This window comes from Eulemur rufifrons, chromosome 28 (assembly GCF_041146395.1).
Source record: "Eulemur rufifrons isolate Redbay chromosome 28, OSU_ERuf_1, whole genome shotgun sequence".
Taxonomy (NCBI): domain Eukaryota; kingdom Metazoa; phylum Chordata; class Mammalia; order Primates; family Lemuridae; genus Eulemur; species Eulemur rufifrons.
In genome coordinates, this window is record NC_091010.1 from 52,153,037 (window position 1) to 52,171,338 (window position 18,302).

An 18,302-nucleotide genomic window follows, 5' to 3' on the forward strand; every position below is an offset into this window, starting at 1 on the left:
TTAAGAACATCATGAGTTAATCTTGACCTTGACTTGCTTCAGACATCACAAATAACATATCCTTAAAATCTGCCAGTTTGAGTGCAAATTGTATCTTTTTATGTTCTCTTTATTTTAAAAAAAAAAAAAAGCTCTAAAGTGTCCTTCTTGAAAGAACTCAATCTCCCATGGTTCAGAGAGATAGAAGGAAATCTGGAAGAAGTCTGCTCAGTTTGGGTATTAGCTGATTGCAATGAATATTGCAATTTTTTTCTAACTTAGTCATCATCAACTGATCTGATATTTGAAATGAACTAAAATACAGCTGTCAAATTACATAGGTTCAAACTATATTGGCATGTTAACAATATATTAATGCTGTTTCCATATTTTTGGTGGTAATTTCCTGTATCTAACTTTATGGCCCTCTACTAACAGTTTTTAAAAATTAAGGACTGAAATCACTAATGCTCTATCTCAAAGAGCACACAAAATAGAAAGAAAATCAATTTTGAAATCGTAACCCTGCTTTTCTCAGTTGAATGTCCTTGAAAAAGTTACTTTTCTGGAGATTTCCCATCTATAAAATAACATAACAGCACCTACCTAAAAATTTAACATGATGAAATGAAGGAATTTTAAAATATTTGTTTTCACCTCTCAAAATAACCCACAGCACCCAGTCCTACCAATAATTCTCCTATTTGCCATTTTCCCAATTACTTTTTCCTGACATGTAGATTAATCTTTATATAAAGAATGATAATTTTGCTAAAAGGTATTTGGACCCTGAAAAAATGCTAGAAACAAAATTATCCATGGTTATCTCACTGAGTTCAGGTTTTAGGCATGAGATGTGGGTTTTGGCACTGGTGTGAGAATGGTTAATAGCTGCCAAGATGCTGCTGCACTCTAAATTTACTACCGTTTGCCTGTATGAATTATCTTCTCATGTTTGTTGAGAGAACAGTGCTTACCTGAAATGCTGCAGTATCGTAAAATCATTCTTCAATAATACATTCTGGTTGAAGGGGAGATATTTCAGTCAGACAAGATTCTGAGGCCGTAAGGTTTAAGTAATTAAGTCAAGTAATCAAAGGGTTTTATGGCTCATAATGGATGAATTCATCATTCACTTAAATAACCTGAGTAGCTAAAAGCTTTTGATAATTTTCTCATTATAAAATTCAGTTGTTTAAAGACAAACTGTTTCCTAAAATTGACCAAGCAAATTCTGTAAATCATGGTCCTGGCACCTTGCTATTACAACGGCATATAAATATCTTCCTTACTGAAGAATATTTGGGGTTCGTGGAATATTCATTTGTGTGCCTGGACACTCCATCAAACAAAAAAAGTTCTGCATGATTAAACAGAATATATTATTCTTCCTCCTTATTTGCATAATAAATCAGACCTACACTGTGGGTCACTGAGTGCTAGTTACAGCATCTAACAAGTAATGCCTTCAACCTCACTCTCGATTTTCAAATTGAAATAATTTTACAGAGATACAAAGTCTCCACATTATGTAACTTCAGATGGATTTCCAGAATATGTGGCTTCTTTTAATTGAAGCTATGTGATGCCAAAGCAAATAATTCTATTAATTGTACAGTTTGGAGGTTGGCCCACTGCAAAATGGCTGATATATCTACTTTTTAGATTGAATATTGTGTTAGGGTATTACAGATACTTTTCTAACAGCCTAAATTCAAGTAATAGCAATAGTATGTCTCTGCGTATACCATTTTGTGTTCTCCTTATTTCCTGTTTTGATAAGAAATTAACTGCAGTATCCTCAATAGAGGTATAGACCAAGATAACTGTACCCAAGTCATGAAAACACTCACCAGTGAATGTTTAATTTATTAAAGTACTAAAACTGAAAGTAACAATAATCCAAATTTGATCCCCATTTTGTTCATAATTAACCATTAAATACATAATATATGAAAAGTCTTCTATTTAGGCCCTCTGTAACAATATTACAATCAAAATTTACTCTAGGTGTAGATATGTATACACAATGAAAAAATATATTAAATTTAAAATATACACACTAATTACAGTGCATCCGTATATTAAAATGGGTGCTCCCAAGTTGGAAAGCTAAACTATGTACATTCTTCCAAGGTTTCATATTTGTCCAGCTGTATCTGAAGATGGATGAGTCAGGTCCTTCAGAAATCTATTTATATAATGGATCTAGTAGCCTTCTGCGAAATAACTCATCTCAAGAATAAAGAGAGTTGAGGAACATTACATTGGTACAAGAACAATAGAACAGTGCTAAAGAGAAAGGGTAATCTTCAGACAGAGAGGAGTATTTGATCACTTGCAGCTTTGCCATCCAATCTCCGTGAATTTAGGTAAGACAGGTAAGTAGATTTCTTAGAATTTTTTTAAAAATCAGTAAAAATAAAAGAGCTGCCTTTCCTGAACTTTTTGAAAGCATTGAGGAAATGAGGTAGTCCTACTATGTAACCTGGGTAACAGAATAAATAAAAAATAGGGTAGTGAAATACAATCTTTCATGGCATCATGTACTGAGAAATATAAGCTGGAAGTTAGTGTGAGGAAAGATATGGACCAGAGAAGGAGGAGAAGATGGCATACTGTATCTAGAAGTTTTTGATGGCTTCAACAGAAGACCATAAAACAGAGGAGAAATGAAACAAATAAAAATAAGCATGAGTTCATGAGCAAATAAGATGCCTCCTGGAGGCTTTAATAACTATTTGGATTGAGCTACATTTTTGTAACTCTTTCCCCTGATTTTAAACAGTATAGAAAAATAGAAAAAGCATACATTAAAGCAAATATAATCCACATGTGATTTCATCAAAATCAGGGAGAATTAGAGGAAAGTGGTGAACACAAGAAACAACTATAACCATGACAAAATTCTGTTATTACTGTTATTGTGATCTTATGTTTACCCCTGTGTAGGATAGTCTTGTTAATTTTATATGGTCACATTAGTATACACTATAGATACCCTATTTCTTATAACACCTTTCTTAAATAAGCCATTTTCCCTTACTTGCTAGAATTCAGGTTTTTTGCTGTCATTTCTATATTTGCAAATACAGGCAATGACATCCCTAGAAACATGGAGTCATCAGATGAACAAAATATCTAGACAGCCTTGGATGCATTTGTTCTTCTCTTAGTTGAGGGCTAATGGCTCTTGGCTTACTTTCCGTTTCCTTGAATTCCTTTAATAAATGCTATAGCAGTCTACCTCCTCCAGAAGAAATCAACACAGTGATTAATACTGACCTATGGGATACAGTCTCATGCCATTAACAATGTGAAATCAACAGCAGTAGCAAAATGAAGCATATTTTGAGCTCAGGTCAGCCCCATATTGGTAGCATTTAATTTGCTATTATAACTTAAGTTTTGCCATTTTCTCAGAAAATTGAATGTTCTAGAATAATAATGGTTTCATTTATCGCTGCTTTACCTAATATTCATGCCCTTAATGACATCAGACAGGACCCAAAAAACATGTACTATGACAGTGTAATACCACTGAGAAAATCTTGGTGCCATGGTATTAAAGGCATAACCGATTCCAAGACATTACAAAAGAAAATGTCCTTTATTCAAAAATTTTAGAGATAAAATTAATTAGGGATTTGAGCTGAACATTTGGAGGCAGAGTGTTTTATCTCCAGATCCCTCAACAGTTTTTGAACATTTGAACCCCAGCAAATTGCATATTCCCTAACACATGATAGAAACACATATTGAATAAATAAATGAATGAATGCTTCAGTGTTGAGAGTGCGGTAGAGTTGCAAATACCTGCATTCATCAGCGTTTGTAGGATGGGCCATGGATGATAGACTCAGATTAATGGAAGTTATTATGTCATTGCTCTATTGCTGACACCAGTCACATGGGATCTGTCCAGACGGTTTTCCTATTCATTCTGCACTCTGTCCAATCCACATGTTTAGTCATCATTTCCACCAACTCAATCCTCTCCTTTCCCAAACCTTTTCATCCCTATTATAAGACATGTGAATTTCAATCTCTTATTCTAACTTTGAAGGACTTTCATGGTCTGTGGCCTCCTGAACCTCATTTTTTATCATTCTCTTTCCCATGCCTTTATCCTTTCCTTGCTTGATTTCTCATGGCACCCTGATGCACAGACATTCAGAGATCATTACTGTGTCTATAATTTATGTCAAGAAGTACTCCTTGCTGCCAATACTCTTTGATCCCATCTGTCCTTTCTAATCTCACTCAGTCTTCAATACCAGATATTGAAGGTCCTGCTATGGTTTGAATGTGTCCCCCAAAGAGCATGTGTTGGAAACTAAATCCCCAATACAACAGTGTGGAAGGTAGGGCCTGATGACAGATGTTTAGAACATGAGGGTCCCACCCTCATAAGTGAAGTAATGCCAGTTACGAAGGGCTTGAGGGTAGAAGTTTAATTTCTTGCTCTGTCATGTTCTCTTGCCCTTCTGCCTTCCACCATGAGATGACATAGCAAGAAGGACTTTGCCAGACTCTGATACCTTAATATTGAACTATCCAGCCCCCAAATTGTGAAAAATAAATTTCTTTTCTTTACAAATTACCCAGTCTGTGGCATTTGATTATAGCAACACAAAACAGACTAAGACAGGCACTCTGTGAAGTCTTTTCAAACTATTGTTCTTCCATTGATCTCTTGATCTGCTGAAATATAAAGTTAGCAGCTTCTAGAGATGTGAAAATATTAGTAAGACACATGTCTATGCTTTAAAATTCTTATGTTTCAGAATTAAAGGTCAACATGGAAACAAATAATTGCAATGTAAAGGGATAAGTACAAACCTGAGTGTGTAGAGACCACTAAAGGTATACATTCATAGTTCGATAGTCTATATCACATATTTGAGAATGTATTGAATATGTATCATGCTTGTTGTTTTCTGATGCTGTATATGTATTCAACACATTTCAGTTTTTCAATTTCCCTCCTAAATGTGTACACAGAACTGAATGTACGGCTGCATTTCAGTCCTTTGATTATAAAATGAGAGGTTAAACTTTATGATTTCACTGGCCTCTCACCCTTGTGTGTCTCCCAACTGCAGATGTATTTTTACTTTACCCAGCAAATGAATTCATATTTCTAATCTATGGACCTTCAAAGAAAAATGCATCATTTCAGTATCAGTATAAACAAATTATTAAATTACTTGTCTTTCAAAGGATTATAGCATTATGATAGCTTGCAATCTAAACAGAAATATGTTGATATAAAGAGAAAATACTCATCTCCTCCATGAACTTTTCTTGGCTCATCTTACTTCATGTAGTACCTCTTGGCTTTGTATTTGACTTTGATTATGTGAAAATGACTGTCTAGAAGAGTGGCTAGAACTTAGGTTTTGATTAGTCCCCATATTACCAATCATGCTAACTTGGCAAGTGGCCTTGAAAAGCCATATAATCATTCATAATTTCTGCATCTTCCCATTAGAAGGACATTATTCGTACCTGGTTAAATTTTGGTGATGACCATATATGATTTTTATATATTATACATGCACAGTGCCTGGCGCGTAGCTATAATATATTAAGTGATAACTATCATTTTAAAAATGCATTGTACTCTTTACATCTATGTATTTTTTTATTCTCTAGTAACTTAGTTTTACTTACTAATCATGTCTATCTGAATCAGCTCTTAAGAGCTTAGAGGGTAAGAAAAAGAAAACATTTTTTAGTCCTTTTTACCCTGCAAATTTCTGGGTGCACATTAATTAATACTATACATATGCTAAGTTCATGAATAAATATATGAATAATCAGGGTGCTTGCTGTAGACCTCACTTAAGGAAATGATGAATAGGCAACACCAAACCTCAAAAATCGTATGGATTTGTAGTCCTAAAACCAAGGATTATGACTTGCTATGAGTATAATCAATTGTATAGAAATCCCTAAGAAAATAACTCATTTTTTATACTAAAGCTAAAACAGAAAGAAATAATCCAAATAATATGATGGCTTTACTTATTTTTAAAGACTGAGTGCTCTTTGATGTGAGATTCAAAGAGTTTAGTGGATATAACCCTTTATTAAATATTGGATAGAAAACTATAAGATTTAGCCAAGGTGTACGAAATTAAGTTTGATGTGGAAATAAGAGAAAGTATATTAACCTGGTTAAGCCTTTTCCCATTTTATGCTAGAAGAATAAAAATTATTTTTAGCAAAATTAATGCTCATAATACTGGTTCTTTGATGTCAATGTCAGCTCAATTGCCCTCTCAAAGCAGAGGCTCAGTGAGGGGCCCAGAGGTTTGTATTTCCCATTCAGTTATCTCTAAGGATGGTAATATAAAGTATATATTTTCATGAGTCTAAGGCACCAGACTAACGGAAAGAAAGTGAGAGAATGAGGGAAAGGAACTGAGAGCTATCTGCTTATGAACAATGGGCTTCAATTAATGCTCTGTTCTAGTGGGCAACAGGCTTTATTCAATCACTGAAGAACAGTAGCTAATTTCCCATTCTAGTCCCCAGGGCACACTTGGTATTAAATGAAAACAGTAAACTGACATATAAAAAGTATTTAATAAATCATGGGTAACATCTTATCTAACCTTTGGATCAGCCCTATTGAGGTAGGTGTTATTATTCTCATTTTATAGATAATGAAATGGAGACTCATATACATTTTATAAATTTGGCATCAAACAACCTGGATTTGAATCATGGCTTTGCCAATATCTAACTCTGTATCCTTGAGTAAAGTTTGTCCACTTTTCACTGCACCATCTGTCCCTTCTCCCCTCCAACAGTTGATGATGGAACTCATGTTTTGTGAAACTTCCTCATCCATGATCTAATCTTTCCCCTTGGGCTGTAGAGGCTGGACACTGACCAGCACTGAACTCTGCAGGTCTGTTCCTGTCATAGGAGGAGACACACCCTTAGTGACAAAGAGAAATTAGAGCTTATTGTTTTGCTTATGCAAAGCTTAAACTCCTGAGCCACAGAAGTGTCCTAACTTTTCATACATGATTTGTCTTTTTGATAAAACTTCACCTAATAATTCAGAAAACTACAGGGCACCTTGGGTAGATCAGAGCCCAATATCAGAGAAACTTTCCTGCAGTCTTTTAAGATGATGAAGCTAAATAATGAATCTGAAGTTTCCTTATGTCATTTTTGCCATGAAGTTTAAATTAGATGTGGTATCCCTTGGGTACCATTCAAAAGAGTCCTAATGACAGTGTAAAAATATTGAAAGAAGCTAAACGAGATTCTTTTATTTAAATATACATAACTGTATATGTACTATCTTCACTTCATTGATATGAAAAGGAAAGCGCTAACTTCAATGTTAATATCATTCTTGCACTGCCTGACTTTATATAAATGCCAATAATTCTGAGGTTTTGAAAGATGGATATTTATAATTACTGCAGATTTCATTAGCTAAAAAGCCAGGATTAGAAGGTAAAAATTAGATTTTAATGAACAATTCTTTGGAAGGATGTCATGAATTGGTATCTGGAGAATATAATCATGACTTAAAAATCAAGTAGATTAAATGAGTCCAGGAAAGAACTAGATAGAATAAAGATTAAAATAACTTCAAAGACAGGCCCCTTTTCAACTACTTTCCCCAGCCCCTGGGGAAAAATAAAGTAGAAAGAAAAGAAATAAGAAAGAATAATAAATGTGTGTTTTAAAAGTGTAATTTGTATTTTAATGCTTTATAGTTGATGGGGAAAATTTGGGATGACAATTTTTACAGTTGTGATTTAACACAGTAAATTAAAGGCTTTGGCAGCAAGTAAATGGATTCACAGTGACTCACAGTGACTGGTGCTGAAATTCAATGGCCTTCCACAGATTATTGTCCAAATTCTGCCTGGTCAGACTTCATGAATCCAGCACCATCTCAGAAGAGGGTAATGACCAGGATAAATTGAGGGTATGGGTTTTCCAGTGCCGCCTGGAAGGAGTTCTGCTGCTTATAATGATAGAAATAATAAGAATATAAGTAATGCTACTTTCATAGCCAAATGCATAGAGCAGTTTTCCATGTTATGCACTGTGCTGAACACTCTATATACATAAAACATGTATACTTGAAGACATGTTTTAACAAGGTGAGTTAAGAGCCAAAACATAAGGATAATCTTGCCTCACAGTCTTAGTTTATTTCTGCTAAGTATTGTGCATTGTGTCATAGTAGTTTCATATCAGTTCAACTTATATTTACATTTGTATTTTTAAATAATAACTAATAATTTTTTAAAAAACATAAGGAAAAGGAAAGGAATGACCTCTATCTACTTAATAGTAATTATTAAGCATGAACATTTGATTTTAGAAGCTAACATAAGAATTTTTGAGAGGGAAGCAGGCAAGATGGCCGACCACTGACATTGCTTAACAGACCATCGTGGAGGGAAGGAAGGGCTTTGGATAAGGAAGAGAGGAGAAAGGACACACAGTTCAGGAATAGTTCAGAGGAAGAAGCACCAGAGACAGCCAAGGACAGAGGAAAATTGCAAAGCAGTAAAGGAAAAGGAAAAAAGAAAAAAAGATATTGGCAAGGATCAAACCAAAAGAGGCTTGCAGCCCAGTGAAGGGGTTGGGGGAGATCTCTTTCTCCTTCCCACACACCTTCAGTGATCAGCGAGCTACCAAGTTACTTGGAACCTTTTCTGCCCCCACGAACCCAAGCACTGAAGCAACCACAGAATTGTGGGGAGAACTTGTGTGATCCCAGAGCTTTGAAATTACGTGCAGGGTTCCCCTCCAATGAGAGTGATCCAAGAAGTGGAAAGTCAGCTTTCTTCCATTCAGACTCTTATCCTCACCCACCCCTCCCCTGCCCTCTGCAGCCAGGAAAGCAGTGAGGGCTGAGAATTTGGCAAGCAGACGCCTCTTCCCAGCTGGTATGTCCTCCAATCTGAGATTTCCACAAAAAGTGAGGGCCAGGTCTTTCCACTTGAAAACCTGCAGTGCACTCAGGTGCCTGGTCTGGGAGCTCCCTGCCCACCAGCCCTTCCTAGAGATTAATGACAGTGGTTCAGACATGCAGGCCAAACCCCTTGCCCTCAGGACTCGAGCATGTTGCTAGAGGATGTGGAGGGAGATTTGGGAGCTGGACTCAGGAGGCAAGGTATCCCACATGGGTGGAGCTGACAGGAGAATACAGTAGGGGTTTGAGACACAGAGACCTGTGGAGTGCCCATCCAGCCACAGTAAAGCCAAGCTGTTGGACGACGGTTAGTCCCCCAGTAGGGAAGATCCCAGCCTGTGGCACCAGTGTGGCTTGTTCAGGTACCCATTTGCAACCAGACACTGGAGGGCAGGGGTAACACAAGAGGGGTGGAGCTCACTCCTGATGGCCAGTCAGGGAATTATGATCCCCTTCCTTACAAACAGTCATCCTGGTTTGGAGAACCTGCCTCAACCATCCTCCCAGCGGTTCTTCCTAGCTGCTAGGAAATGAACTTTTGGGCCCTGCCTAGGCTTTGAAAAGCTTTCCAGGCTTACCCAACCTAACCAGGCCCAGCCTTGCTCCTCTGTGCACCTCTGCTGTAGTGGAGAACAAGCAAACCCCGGGAGCTACAGGGTCCAGAACCTCCCCAAAGTCCAACATTTCACTTAACCCTACCCTTCCATCCCTGAGCATTCCTGAGCAGCTGATTACTCCTGGACTTGGTTCAAGTAAATGCCCACAACCTAGTCACCCATCACTACTGCCTAAATAGACTCACCCAGCTCCCACTGTCATGTCCACTGGGTGATCCCAGCCAGAGCAATCCCCCACAGCAACAGCCACCATGGAGAGGGTCACAACCAGCCCCTAACTCTAACTCCAAACAATGTACTAGGGAACATCCCTCCACCACACATGAAAATCATCCATCGCTGGTTCAAACTATGGCAAACACAGAAGAATAGATTAAAACAAAACAGCTATGTTACAGACTCTCAGTGCCCCTGCCCCTCCACTAATGGGCCAACACTACAGGACAGGACACAAAAGCTTCATCTAGGGTCCTCCCATTCTCCTAACTAAACAGGAGAGTCCCCAGCAAGGAAAACAGATGCCCTGCAATCCTATTAACCCAGAGCCAAGAGAGGAGGAGCCAGATGAGAAGAAACCAGCAAAGGAACCCTGGAAACATGAAAAAATAATATAGTTTGACACCCCCAAGGAAACACAATGGAGCTCTACAGTAGTGGACTCCACCCACAAGGAAATTGCCAAAATGACAGAAATGGAGTTCAGAATATGCATGGCAAATGAGCTGAATGGAATTGAATAGAAAGTTGAAAATAAACAAAAAGAAGTCAAAAAATATTTCGGGAAATCAATAAAAAAATGGAAAAGTCACTGGAGAGCTAGACACCATAAGAAAGGATATAATAGAACTTAAAGAAATGAAACAGTCATGTAGGGAATTTCAAAATATGACAGAAAGCTTCAACAACAGTCTAAACCAAGGGGAAAAAAGAATCTCAGAACTTGAAGACAAGGCTCTCAAGAAAATTCAGTCATTCAAAGAAGCTGAGGAGATTATAAAAAAGTCCAAGCAATCACTGAGAGAAATATGGGACTATGTGAACTACCATTTGAATTATAAGTATCCCTGAGGGAGAAAAAGAAACAGCTAACAGCATGGAAAACTTATTTGAGGGAATTATTAAGGAAAACTTCCCTGGTGTCACCAGAAATTCAAACATACAGATACAAGATGGACATCAGACACCAAGAAGATTCATAGCAAATAGGTCATCGCCAAGACACACACTAATCAACCTAACCTTCCCCCTAAACTCACAACTCTTATAACACAATAGAGAAAGAGGTAAAACAAAGCAAAAATTGACTACCCAACTGGGTGAACAGATCATCCCACATATCAATTCTATCAATAAAGTTAATGAACTGAATGCTCCTCTCAAAAGACATACGCTGGCTGAATGGATGAAAAAACACACCCCAAGTATCTGCTATCTTCAAGAAATGCATCTAAACCACAAGGATACACACAGACTCAACGTGATAGCTTGGGAAAAAAATGTCCCATGCAAACGAAAATCAGAAGAGAACAAGTGCAGCCATTCTCATATCAGATAAAATTGACTTTAAGTCAACAAAGATAAAGAAAGGCAAAGAGGGTCATTATGTAATGGTAAAGGGAGCAATTCAACAAGAGGACATAATAATCCGAAATATATATGCACCCAACACAGGAGTTTTCAGATACATAAAGCAAATTTTACTAGAGCAAAGCAAAGAAATAAATAGCACCATTTTAATTGCTGGGGACTTCAACACCCCACTGTCATAGCTTGACAAATCATCAAAGCAGAAAATAAATAAACAAACACCAGACTTAAACCAAATTCTAAATCAAATGAAGCTAACAGACATTTATAGAACATTCTACAAAAAACTACAGAATCCACATTCTTCTCAGAAGGACATGGGACGTTCTCCAAGATTGATCATGTCTTAGGTCATAATACAGGTCTCAACAAATTTAAAAAAAAATCAAAATCATACCATGTACCTTCTCAGATCAAGTAGAATAAAACTAGAAATCAATCACAAGAGAAACACTCAAACCTACACAAAGTCATGGAAACTAAATAATCTGCTACTGAACAATTATTGGGTCAAGAATGAAATTAAGATGGAAATAAAAAAAATTCTTTGAGCTGAATGATGAAGGGCATACAAGCTATCAAAATCTATGGGACACAGCAAAAGCATTTCTCAGGGGAAAAATTCATAACCTTAAATGCCTATATCAAAAAGACAGAAAGATCACAAATTAATAACCTAATGTCAAACCTCAAGGAACTAGAAAAGGAAGAATAAACCAAACCCAAAGCCAGCAGGAGAAAAAAAAATAACTAAGGTCAGAGTAGAAAGAACTAAATGATTTGAAAAACAGAAAAATAATACAAAGGATCAACAAAACCAAAAAAGTTGGTTCTTTGAAAAGATAAACAAAATTGACAGACCTCTTGATAGATTAACCAAGAACAGAAGAGAAAAGACCCAAATAAGCTCAATCAGAAATTAAAAAGGAGACATTACAACTGATGCCACAGAAATACAAAACATCATCTCTGAATACTATGTAAATTTCTACACGCACGAACTAGGGAACGTAGAGGAAGTGGAAGAATTCCTGGAAGCACACATAACGTCCCAAGACTCAACCAGGAAGAAATAGGACTCCTAAACAGATCAATAATAAACAGTGAGATTGAAACAGTAATAAAAAACCTCCCCCAACCCCCCCCCCCCAAAAGCCCTGGACCAGATGGTTTCCCAGCTGTGTTTGCAATAGATTAGAGAGAACTTGTGTTACTATTGTAATGGAGCAAAAATTACAATTCAGTCCCGGTGGTGGTCCAGTAATTCTCAGCTCACACTCTTAATCATCCATAATCCCATTCCCTTTTGCTAAAATATATCTTCCTTTCTATGATCTCATTCTGAAATATCTCTATCTCCTATAATTTTTATTTCATAAACAAAACAAGGAAAGGGAAATTTTTTATGGCTCTGCTTTTGATCATTTACAATTCTCTCGCAGGGATGCCAATAGTAAATCATGTCAAAAACTGACTGTGCTGAATTTTTTGAGATACTTTTGCCCTTCTGGACAAGTTTCATGCTAGTTTGGTGTTATTGTTTTTATGAGATAATAACAGTGTGTGTGTGTGTGTGTGTGTGTGTGCACGCATGTGCATGTGATGATCAGGGAATGGACTCATATAATTAAAACAGGGAGAAACAGAGAACATACTTGCTGGCACGTTTTTAGCCCTCAGATATCTTTCTGCCTTCTTTTTTCTCTATGCCTCTACATATCCTAATTACAGAATAAGAAAACCATTCTTTTCATTTGCCAAAGTATTGTCTCTCCTGGCACAAAATATTTGCTTACACCAACCCCCTGATACCTCCGTCTCTGTCTATTGAAACCTAATCTATTTTTTAGGATTTAGCTAAAATGCCACCATGGTTGTGAAGCCATCTGTTATTAATCTAATCACAGTCCCCCCTCCTCAATACAAAAAGCCCTGGAAACATCCCATGGAACCTCTTCATATACTATGATACATTGGTCATACATTTCTTCTCTCACTCTCTGAAAGAAGCTTGGAGGCAAAACCCCATGACACATATATCTTTATCCTCATCACTGGTCCTTGTTGAGGACTCTGCATTTTGAACATATTCAATAAATGTATACGTGAAATGAAATTTAAGTCCTAAAGAATTTTCTTTTTCGAGATCTCATTCGAAAAATGGTTCCTATAATGAGGAATTCATTACTCGAGTCTATAAACCCTAGCATTGAATGCAAACACTTTGCAGTCAGTTTACTTAGGTTCAAATCTCAGTTTTGTCACGAAATAACTGAGAGATCTTGGGAAAGTTACTTAACTACCCTTTTCCTCATTTGTCCTCACATTTAAAATAGGCCTGATAATAATAATACTGATTTTTATTATCTATATTCTAGGATCATTAGGAGGCTTAAATATATGTATATGTAATATGCTTATATATAACGTACTTTAAAAATTCCCACCAGCAAATGGTGTATGCTATGTAATAACTGTACTGCTCTCTGGTAGATAGATGAGAGATTTCAAACTGGCATCCACAGGGTGAATCTATCCTGCAATTATGTTGTATTCAACCTAACACTGTTAGTGTATATAACACTTTTGAATGTGTTGTCAACATTTCAAGAGGGATATTTTGCAATAAATCCATGTTTCTAGATTTTCTTAGAAAAAAGGAAAAAAGGATTGGTTAACACCAAAGCCTTTGTTTCCCAAAGTAAAGAAAAAAAAAGGAAAAATCATCTGGAAGCACCTGCCCCATTTCAACAGGGCATGTATTCTCCAGTGCTCTGGGCTCCACAGCTGCTTCCTGACTTCCTAACCTGGAGCCCGAATGCCACATGCCATTCCTGACATCATACCTCATCTAAGACACACATCGGAGCTATCTAGCCAGCCCATCTAAGCATTGGATTTAGAAGACTCTAAAATTTAAAAAATAATAATAATTCCTATAAGACTGACTTTATCAAATGATACCTAACTTGTATGTTAACGTTACTATTACAATGACTATGATCTTGACCACCTCTGCTACTTACTTGCCAGTGTTTATTGAGTATACACTATTTACCAGGCACTGTAATAGACACTTTATTTGAATTATTTCCACTACTTACGAGAAACTTGCCAGGTAGGTATTATCAATTTACTTATTTTACAAATGAGGAGATGGAGGTTCAGTGAGATACAGCTACTTGCCCAAGGTCAGTGATGGTGTTGGCAAGAAAACCAGTACTATCTGGCTCTAAACCCAATGCTTTGTCATCATACTGGCTGACCTTCCCCTTGTCAACCTTTCTGGCTCCTCTCACAATATGCATCCACATACAGAGGGTCACTGAATGAGAATGACTTTGGCTCATTTTACATATGCGGAATGAAGCATCGGCAGACTCCAGAGGAAGCAAATGGCAGAGGTAAGTAAGCACAGTCCTGTGACTGTGCAGATGCAGACGTCATTTTGCTATTAGAACTATTATGAAAAAATAACTTGGTAAAAAAATTCTGTCTCCATCTATATTAGAGCCTGTTCTGTTTAAATCCTCTGAAGTGAGGCAAAAGCCTTTAAAGATACAATTTTCCAATTGCTGACGCTCAGCTCTATTTTAGAAAATATAAAAAACTTATTGTTTGAAAGCATAACAACCTGTTTCTAATGAGGCAGAGAAACAGTGCATTTCCATTAACATTACAAAATTGTAAGTGTACTTCAAGTAAGGGAAAACTCACTATATATGTGTAAATAGTGAATTAAGTATCTATTATTTATTCTCATTAGGATACATAGCAAACATTTCCATAATTCTACTAAGAATAATTTTGCAGTTGCTTATTAATTTTTGTTTATAGTTTTATTGAGCTCTTTGGAGCTCACAACACTATCATTTTGCTGAATCATTCATAATATTATGAGGAATTATACTTTATGATGTCTCGTGGGGAGGGAAGATGTATTTTTGTAAATCGTGATTATCTTTTCTGATTCTCTGGAAACAAAGAATTCAATGCAGTGCTTCAGTTTCAGAATAAATTACTTTGAATGCCCTGAAATTCTGTCTTCTCTCATTCTTTCTCTGGAAAAAAATAGGAAAACAAGCCATAAATTGTCATAATAATTGTCAGTCCTTTCTTATAGCTAGTTATCAAATTATATTTGTGCTATATTAATATTATTTTAAGAGACAATATTAAATACGGATAAACTGGATAATGCTTAGAAGAAAAGAAATTAAAAAAATGAAATATTGCAGAGAAATCTCTTACAGACCAAATCCTCCTAGCCTCAGAGTTAAATCCAGAGAATTAATAAGTTCTTAAATGTACATGGGCATTCTACCATGGCAATCACTATATAGGTTCACCAGAATGATTTATAAGAAACTGAGCTGTTGCCTCAGAAAAGGGGCAACATATGTCTCAAAATCCTTTATGTTTGTTCAAATTTCCACACTTGCTAGGCTCCAAGCAAATACAAAAGGGCAGGGGGAGGAGGGAGGAATCCTAATAAATAACATATATTGAAAGAATCCCTTGATTTCAATTTAAATTGCAATGAATATTGACAGCCATAAGTGAAATAAACAGATGATCAAACTTTGGGCTGTACTGAAATTCACCTTAATCTTACTTAGATTTACCAACTCATTCTAGAGTAATTGAAGATGTCACAAAAAATAATGCCTTCCTTACTATTGTGTGAAATTAGCAATTACTGTAAATAAGGAATAATCAAGTTCAACTATTTTAACAATGAACTGTCAGTATTCTGTTTTTAATCTATATGTACAAAATAATTCACCATTTATATAGCAACCACTGTCTCGAATACATCAACACATCAATCTGGCTTTCTGTCTCCTGCAAATTCTCAATCATCTTTACACGAGCAAACAGTCACATTCTAAGGGAAGCAAACATCCTAATATATTCATGCCATTATTGTTCCTTGGAAAAGATCCAGAGCCTCAATAAGGCAGTGATTGGAAATGCACAAAGTATTTTAATATCCTAATTATTTTGATTTAACTTCCTCTAATAGTTTAAATTGATACTGAATTTATTTAGAACCCATTAGAGGGTTTTTTTTTCCCTCTCAACAGATCATAAACACAGGCTGAACTTAATCTCAAGACAAAATTAATTATTCATGCTTCAAATTGCCGATATACTTTTCCAAAAACCTGCCACCCCCTTCTACATTCAGGCTTTTATTTTAATTCCCTTTCCATTTTAGGAAAGTAATTACTGGCAATGTGTGTGTCATTCTGAAGAGCAGTGAAACCTTCTACCCACTGATCTGAACACAAAACAGACCCTCAGAGCTACTGGAAGAGCAGTTGGCTGATGTCATCAATTCAGTATCACCATCAGAGGTGACCATCACCTCAAAGCTGAGCTACCAGGGTGAAAAGGACAAAAAGTACAAACCATCTCTCCTGCGTGAATGACAAGGGAGCCAATCATTAAGTTGTCTCAAACACTGCAGAAAACTCAAGGCTGAGTTTTCAGTGAATGTAATGCACTTCTTTGTCAGTTACTGTTCATCTTTCACTCATTTTGTTGAGTTCAAATGGTTGTTTTCCCAAGGAATGAGTTTTTGACTAAACGGAAATATCACATAATCAAACTTGTTAGTAACCCACTGTGACAACGCAAGACCTTTTGATTCTTATATTCCCAAACCTGAGTAGGGTTTGAGAATAACAGCGACAATTAATCAAAAACTTACTAATGCCGCACATGGAGCTAAGCATTCCACATACATTAATCCAGTTCACGTTTCAGAAAATCTTATGTGGTAAGTTCCATTAGTATTTCCATTTTGCAAATTAAAAAACAAATCCAAAGATGAGAAAAGTGAAGCAACTTGCCCCTAATTCCACAAATGGTAAATAACAGAGCCAGGTCTGTTTACCTCTTAACCTACCATGTTTAACTACCAAAATTCTGCCTCTCAGCTTCAGTGGCATATGCATATTTAGTTGTTCTTTCAACACATAAAGCAGGACATCCTAGCGTGGGGCCCTGGTGTGTGTTGGAGGCTGGGAAAAAATACAAAGATGCTTAAGACTTGGTTCCAAAGCTCCAGAATCTCCTAATGTAAGAGGGCAGAAATATATAAACAAATATATGTTTTGATTATAAGGAATCAAAGTGGCAATTTAGAAGACAATTTATTTTTCCTTCAAATAAGAGATACCCAAGAATGTAAATGGGAAAAAAATAACAATAGTATATTCCATCCAGGTTGACCAGGCAGAATCTGGAAGACCCGTGTGGTCAGCTTTGGTCTGTCTCTTACTGGAGCATTGCCTTGGCAAAATCTTTGACTCTCTTCTCCCAGATTTCCCTTCTGTGAAGAGGGGGATTGATTACCAGATCAAATATAAAAATAAAGTCTACAAAAGCCACTTTAAAAATAATAAAGCACTGTTCAAATGTAAGATGGTATTTTCTCTAGTTTCAGCTAACTCATCTCATCTCTGTCTTCTATTGTGCAGTACAACAATTACTTTTTAAAAGCAGTAAAGCTGATTTGTTTTGTTTTTTGATAGAGAACATCTTCATTGGAGGAAAGGTCTAGCTTTTGCGCTTTATCTTTTTTCTTCTCTCCAGGCTGGTTTCCCTTAGGCAGAAATGATTCAGTTAGTGATATTACCCAGAGCCTAAGGCAGAAGAAATGATGAATTAAAAGACAAATGAAGGAATGATTCTAAAGGCTTCTCTTTCTTTTGTTTTAGTTGAAGGGGCAAATAGAGAGTAGCTCCATAAGTCATGTGTCCCAATATGGGCGATAATTTATTTTTCTGCTTCCAGGTTACAGTATTCCAAACAACCACTTGGGCCCCGTTGCAGCATGCAACCAACATGCCAATTACATGATCTCCATAGATATGACCGGGCAGAAACTACACGCTTCCTAAACCACAAAGTACTCTGCTCCTTTTCCTTGTCCCCTCCAGGGATTGGCCCTTCTCTTTCATCCTCATCCACTCAAATTGTAAACAACCTTTGGTTCACTTGCATACTTTCCATGCAGCCTTCCTTGGTGAAAGTTTGGCTGTTTAATTAAAATCCCTGAAGTCGACTCCTGGCACCAATTCTTTGTAGCTTTGAGTTTGGGCTAGTTACTAAAAACATACCAAGATTTAGCCCACTGTGAGAATTTA